We start from the raw sequence: 8,040 nt of genomic DNA, 5'->3' as shown, positions 1-8,040 counted from the left end.
TGATTGGATTATTGTAATCACAGCGCTTTGAGTTTTGATTACATAACGGCCCAACAGAAATCATTAACAGTTTAGCCCATAGATCACGTAAATTGGTTAAAATCCCAGAAACATTTTGGTGTGAGTAGGTGCTTGGACTTTGGCCCAATTCCATCTCATACGACTTTTTTACGATACGCATTAAAATGCGCAAAAAGAGTCAAGACTCTAAACTCCGGTCTTTTTCGAAACGGTCTTTATCAATGTCGGTTTGATCAATCCGGTTGTGGTGTTTGAGTTAGTTTTTTTTTCTTAAATCTGGTAGAGGTGTGTAGAACTTAACCGATCCGATTCAAACCGATCGATCCAATTATAAACCAACTAACCGGATTGAATATCCAATTACAATTGTACGTGATCGGTTTCGAAATTTTAAAATCCAAATGGATTAGATCAGTTATTGGATTACTCTGAAAATCCAAAGGATAACCGAACCGATCCAATGTTAATTCAGTTGGGTATCTAATATTAATCCAATAAATATTCAATTACCATACAATATTATTATACAATTAATATTATAAAAATTCAAATTTTCATGTTTAAACCTTGGTCGTTGAAATTAAAGACTTGAAGTGTCGTTTGTCAGTCTTATTTAGCGTAATTGTGTACGATTTTAATTTTAATTATCATAATTATGTTTGGTTGTTATTGGGTAGAAAATGGATTAAAATTGGTTGGATAATAGATATCAAATCAAATAATATTCAACGGATAAACTTAATCCAATAAAATGTCCAATTTGATCAGTTTAGCTGGATATAGCAAATTAGTTTGGATCGGTTGACAAAATCCATCATCCAATGGGTAATTCGATTAGATCGGTTCCATCAAAATCCGTAATACTATTCAACTGATATGAGTGAAAGTGAAGTTTTTATGTTTACTAATGCTTTTATGTTTTGTTTATTTATGATCGTTTATGTTCGCTATACATCTTAACGAACATAAATGAACGAACATGAACAGTGTAATTTGTTAACGAACGGACACAAACAAGAAATTTTGTTCATTTATTCATTCGTGTTCGTTCGTTTGTTCGGTTAACTTAAATGAATAAATATGAACAAACTATTGTTTTTGTTCTTTCGGTTCATTTACAACCCTTACTTATAGTCACATTTTTTTTCCTTTAGGGAGGAGGGAGTCATTCCCTCCCAACCCACTGAACCCACTTATCACATGAATTTTTGTCTCTTCTTTTTCTTCATCTTTCCCAACCCACAACACACGGAAATCATATCTTTCTCAACCCACTCAACCCACTCAATTAAAAAAAAATACAAAACAACTAAGTTACAAGTTTTAAAACACATGGTACAAGAGAAAACGAGAGAGAGAGAAAGTAGAGAGAGAGGATGAAGTGAGTTAGTGAAACCAACTAAACAACCCGCTGAAGAGGGAGTGGTACCGGCGGTAACTCTATTGCTAATTAAAATTTTACCTTGATTGTTTTGTATATTTTTTTAACTGAATGGGTTGAGTGAGTTGGAAAAGATAAGGTTTCCATGTGTTATGGGTTGAGAAAGATGAAGAAAAATAAAAGAGAAAAACTGATGTGGCAGTGGGTTGAGTAGGTTGGGAGGGAATGACTCCCTCCTCCCTTATCATGACAATTGGTTACTTTTAGACACTTATTAGAATATAAAAGCGTGGTCATAAGTGACTTATAGTCGTAATGATTTTATATTTATCATGAAAATTGCTTACTTTAAGACACAAATTAAAATATAAAAGTGTGACCATATATAAGTTATAGTCATATTTTTTATCTTTTATCATGTCAACCGGTTATTTTTAGATACACATTAAAATATAAAAGTGTGACAAGAAATGACCTAAGTCATTTTTCTAATCAAAATTGGTTATTTGATATAAGTAATTTCTTTTTCTGTATCCCCGCTCTGAAATTGTTTTTTTTTATTTACGTGTACCCAACATTTCAAATTTCTAACTTAGACATTAACACGGAAGTCAATCAAGCAAGCCATGTTATGTCAAAAGCCCCTGATAAACCCCACAATTTTGTGTTAAAATCCACTACATCTATCAGTTTGCAAGGTTTTGTTTTGTAAACCCCTCGCACGAACTACAGCTCTCACGAAGAACAACTGCTTTGATCCTCGATCATTCGTATAGGTAAATCATCGTCGCACACGAATTTATTTCTTTCCTATATGCTCTCTGCGTGTAATTATCTGTAATAGCCAATTATGCTATTTCAATAAATCATCGCTTTCAATCGAGTATTTGTGTCAAACTCTCTTCGGTAGTTCCCATGCATTATCCATGTTCATAAGCAGGTCTTAGGGTTCGGTCGGTGTTTCTCTCTGCCATTATACACAACATTTTGTTTCCTATTGAATTTTAGAGGTGATGTTTGCAATTTGAACATTTTATTGGTGAGTGATTCACATTGAAAAGGATATGATCTCCTATGTCAAGTTATAGTACCATGAACTTCTTTCGTTATGGACATTCATAACTAGATAGTAGATACTAGATACCTAATGCTCAATGAACTTCTTCATTTGCATGAAGTTGGAACTTACTTGAATATATATATATATATATATATATATATATATATATATATATATATATACACACACACTAGCCGTTTACCCGCGCCAAGCGCCGGTTGTAAATATTTTTTTTTTCGGAAATTAGTTCGTATATGGCATTAGTGTTTTTGCGCAAATAGTTTACTACATATAAACAATTATCAATAAGAATCATGCTAGCAGAAACGAAATCAGAATGAATTAAAAATGGAAAGTTGGAATTCATTACAAATGCATATGAACACGTGATTGGTCGATCATTATTAATCGTGCGACACTTCTTTATACACTACATTTGATGTATAGACTTCACTGCCGTTAATTTGTTCATCAGGCTTCACCAATATTTTTGTAGTGACACGTGATATCCCTCTGGATAATGCCACATAAAGTTGGCCATGTGAGAAAATCGATTCTCGAAGATAAATTTACATTTGGAATTGTTTGTCCTTGAGCTTTATTGATTGTCATCGCAAAACATAATCAAATGGGAAATTGTTTTCTTTTCCGCTTGAACGGAAACATGACAACTTCAGACGGACTTAGAGGAATCCTTGGGAAAAATACCCTATTTCCATCATGTTGATCAACAACTATTTCGGCATCAATGACATTGTGCTGAAAACTTTTACATATCAATCGGGTTCCGTTACACAATCCATTTGATGGGTCGAGATTCCATAACAGTATTATCGGGCATCCAACTTTCAGTCTTAGGTAATGAGGGGGAAAACGACTAACACTGACCGTGTTCAAGAATTCCACGGGATAGAAGTTATTTATATCGTCCATGGTTTCATCAAAAATATAGTGAATTCTCTCTTCTCCATGGAATCGGCCGATCAAATCATCATTAATCTCGTCGACACTATCATTTCTTGTGGATATTATTGCACGGGAAATAATATAATACGGTTCAGATCTTCTAATTTCAAACGATGGACAGATTGCATCAATCAAAGCATGCAATGACTTTTCTTTTCCAGTGAAGGGAATTACCATATCGTTAGGGATGTGACGGACGGCGAATAGTTTGTTTTGACAATTCGTTTCTTTTCGGGACAAAAACCATCCGGACTATATATGTAACGAAAAAAAATCCGAGTCGAACATCAAGAATCTGAGAAACCACATTGACCATTTGTATAAATTTTTTTAAAACATATTAAGATTTTCATTAATTTTAATCATCTGGTTATAATAACTAAAAAAGACAAACTCAAAACAACGTACATGTAATTACTAATGGTTGATTGTATAATATTAATCGTGCAATACTTCTTTATACACCATATTTGAGGTATAGATTTCGTCATCGTTGAAATTTTTGCGGGATTCAATAATACACATGATGTCCCTTTAGACACTGCAACATAAAGTTTCCCATGAGAGAAAATAATTTTCAGGCGGCGATTAGTTTTTCTTTAGGCGAACGTCAATTAATTCCATTTCGGTGAGTAGTTTCTTGTTGACGATTAGCTTCATTTTGACAACCATAATAATTTCTTTAAAAACATGTGATATTACAAAGAACATGAAATGCATCAACATATATCCACATTTACTTTATGATTTAAGGTTTAAGGGTTACGGTTTAAGGTGTAGGGTTTAGAAGATAAGTGTTAGTAGTGCGGTCGTAGGTGGCGTTTTCAACGTGGGGATGGTGTGACGGATACTTTTCTTTAAGGAAAATAGTTTTACTTTAGGTGAATAGTTGTTTTTGAAGGATGACGAATTGTTTTTTTCAACGAATAGTCTTTTGTTAGTATCCCTAAGAATTTTGTATCGAGATATAATTAACAAAAAATGACAAAGGATGATAGAGAAATTTAGTTTATTAGGGTAGATGCAATGTATTCGCGAAAGATGCAACCTAAAAATGTAAATATAACTATCTCTTAAGTAAATGAAACTAAATCAAATAAGATTCGGTTTAATCCATTTTGGTTATTGAATCTAGCTAAGAAAACAAATCCAAATTAAGTTTTCTTTATTAAATATTAATAAACAGAATAATCCAAAAACCAAACAAAAAAAATCCAAAGCTCATTTGATGTGGGTTTGGTTTTCATTTTTTTTTACAACACCTAGCAACGTCGACTAAGTAATTATATTGGTCAACGGGTTGTTAGACATCAAATCCCATAAAAGAATGTCACAAAGTCACGCATTTTTTTTTCATAAAATACAATTTTATTTTTTATTACAGTATAAGGATACATATATAGAATTTGGAAATTTAACTAAAAAAAAAAATGCAGATGATATTTTTAAAAAAGAAGTAGATAAAGAAACCATTGGGAGCACTTGTGTAAATATTTATTTTGACTAAAATCACAATCATTCGCACAGAAAACAACATAAATAATTATTAAGTTTTAATCATTTCTTAAACATGACAAAAGAAATAATAAATTTAGTCATGAAAATCAATTTCACATATCAAATTTTTAATTGCAGGTTTTTTTATCGAATTACCTCTGAATTCCTTAGACAATTTTCGACAAACTTCCATTGTAATAGCTGAAATGCCTCTCAGCTATTAAAATTACAAACACTACACTCACCAATTACTATTACTAATTTGTATCAAGTCCTAGCTGCTTTCGAGATGCATTTAACAACATATTCTCACACACTCACACTTAACAACATGCAAGATTGAATTTTTAATATCCAATGATCTTAGATTTTGCTTATTAATGATAGTTTTATTGTCGATTTCAAGCTAAACCCCAGAGTCTTTTTGCTCAATGTTTATTACCAACATGTTGAAAAAAGCATTCTAGTTATTTATTATCCAAGAAAACATTATGTAGTTACAAGCAACCAGAGATGCAAATAAAAAAAAGGTTTTAAAAAAAAAACTCATTATCAGTTCCCAAGAATGGAAAAATTCATCAAGGGGCTCTATCAAGATCCAAATTGATGATATCATGGTTATTCATACCCTCTTGAGGAGGGTATCAAAAGCGAGCATCTGGAAATGATCTTTAGTCAAAAGTCACAACTGTCACCTGCGAGAAAATAATACACGTTAAAAAATATATCTATTTATTAAGATGTTCAAATGTCCTCACATTCTCTATTAACTCTTACTAAACGAATCTCTTAATGAGTACCCCTTTTGAACTAATGATGTTTCTTCCCTCCTGTTTTAGAAACTATCATAACGTCACAAAGGAAAAGTAAAATACAAAACAATAGGTCTGTCAATAGTATCTTCCAAATCTGAATGATACATGTATATACACCAACAATTACATTGACCAATAAAGGCTCTTCATACCTAATTGGCAATTCAAAAAAATAGGAAAAAGAAAAGAAAATTATACCAGGTTAAGAGGTGGGTGTAGATTAACCAATTAGTTTGAAATACATGATCATGGACACCTCAGAGCCCAAAACAGTGAGAAACCCCAACAATTTTTTCTCATTTTCTCCAAAATCGATGAATAAATGATATCAATTAAACAAAAATCGAAGTGACTAACCTGAATTTCTTAACACCATTATCTTAAATTAAAACTTATCAACCATATACGATTTTATATCCCTTCATCTTTGGAATATGACCTACAAAAAAGAAATGATATTAGAAACCACAAAAGGGGATGTATGTACTACTGCAACTATTCTACCTTTCCTACCCCGATCATTCATATCCTTTGCCATCAAACAAATGCAAATGGCTGAAGACGGAGTGATGAATGGCCTGTCCCCCCCTTTTTCTCCATTCGATACCATTTTCCAATCGATACTCTTGTGCTACCTACATGATGGTGAGAAAGTGACAGAGACGAAATGGTGGTGGTGGTGGTGTAGTTGTTCAACTTTTAGATCTAAGGCACCGAAATGGATATGTAGAGCAAGAAGACGATTGTAAGGAAGAAGATAAAGGGGGGAAAGAAACAAACCTGAGTTACCAGTGATGTAGCGGTGGCGACGACGAAGGTAGTGGTTGGAAGAATTTCAGATCGTTGAAGCAGTATGGGTACGTGATAGCAGAGAAGGTGAAGTCATCTAGGGTTTATGGTGATTTCATTTTACAGAAGATAAGTGATGGCAGCGTCGTGATGGATTTTAGGGTTTTTTAGAGATAGATGGTAATGTTGAATGGTTGAAGGCAACACCATCTTAACCGAACTGACCTTATAGATTATATCTCCTATTGACCGATTCAATCGGACGAATGTGAGACACTGTTTTGAAAACCGGACCGGACTGGCCTGTTCGACAGGTTCAACCGGGAACCGGCCAGGTTATCGGTTTTATAGACACCGAAAACCGCTCGTAGTCCAAACTGTTTAAAACCGGCGGTTTTCAGTGAACCGCGGTCAAACCGTTCCGGTTTAACCGGACAGAAAACCGGTTTTATAATTTTTAACTCCGGGCCAGCCCATTTAAAGGCAACCCAAACGATTAGGTAATGCTCATATGTTTGACATATCATTATATAGAGTATTAAGGTGGCTAAAGCTTCTTGTCCCAGCCGATGTGGGATTCCTCCAAGCTTAGACTTGAAAGGATATGAGCATTACCCTCCCTTTTGTAGAAGATGAAATCGATATAAGTTTTATCAAGTCAATGATGTGGGACAGTAAGAATTGCTGGCAAAATAATATAATACTTGTCAAAGACAAGTTTCGAACTTTGAATAATGGAAATAAAATGCTAATCAACTTAACATCTTTGCATGAAGCTACTTGAGATACATGACGCATAAATTTATTTATAATACTTCATATAAGAATCAACAATATATCCACATGTTTACACTATTAGTTCTTTTTTATCTTATATATATATATATATATATATATATATATATATATATATATATATATATATATATATATATAGCCGGTTCTACCGGTTTTTAGAGCCGGTTCGACCGGTCGAACCAGTTGAACCATCGAACCGGTAAGACGGCCGGTTCGGAGTCCGGTCCGGTTTTCAAAACATTGATGTGAGGAATATACCAATTCAATTTGACGGATTCATGTTTTAGAAGAGTAGATATAAATCGTTATATTGACTTTTTGAACAAATAAGATTTCAATGCATAAAGTTATTGTAAATTCTGCTTTAAGGGTTATACCTCTTAAAATTCAGCAAAACATGCTAAATGCTTTTTAAGGTATATATATAACCTGTTTGGAGAGCTGGGCATTAATGGTTATATGATCAAATTAGGTTATTATTCTATTTCTATAGGACTTCCTGTAAAAATTCAAGATATTTATCTCTGCTAATTGGAGTGACTCATGGTATATGTAGATAGTTTAATATGTGACAAAACTGAGCCCTTGTCTTGATGTGGAGTTATTACAATAATGTAATCCTCTATTTATGTTTTCTTAGACCGGAGGGTATGGGTGGGAAGTTTCCCTCACTTTTTGTGGGCCACACCACCATTTCCCTCACTTTCCTTTCT

General features: G+C 33.3%; 1 long non-coding RNA gene across 2 annotated transcripts; it reads right to left on the bottom strand.

Annotated features, from left to right (window-relative positions):
• Window positions 1-5,374: 5,374 nt before the first annotated feature.
• Window positions 5,375-7,013, bottom strand: LOC145123273 (uncharacterized). 2 transcript variants are annotated; one of them, XR_013715080.1, is made up of 3 exons: window positions 6,521-7,013; window positions 6,254-6,375; window positions 5,375-6,179 (listed from the first exon to the last, which is right to left on the bottom strand). It is a non-coding gene; the product is annotated as an uncharacterized LOC145123273 (long non-coding RNA). The 2 variants fall into 2 exon arrangements; XR_013715079.1 differs by having other exon boundaries at window positions 6,245-6,375; window positions 6,521-7,009.
• Between the last annotated feature and the right edge of the window lie 1,027 nt (window positions 7,014-8,040).

This window comes from Lactuca virosa, chromosome 7 (assembly GCF_052849685.1).
Source record: "Lactuca virosa cultivar CGN04683 chromosome 7, Lactuca_virosa_CGN04683_v6, whole genome shotgun sequence".
NCBI lineage: Eukaryota > Viridiplantae > Streptophyta > Magnoliopsida > Asterales > Asteraceae > Lactuca > Lactuca virosa.
This window is presented reverse-complemented; position numbering and strand designations above follow the sequence as displayed.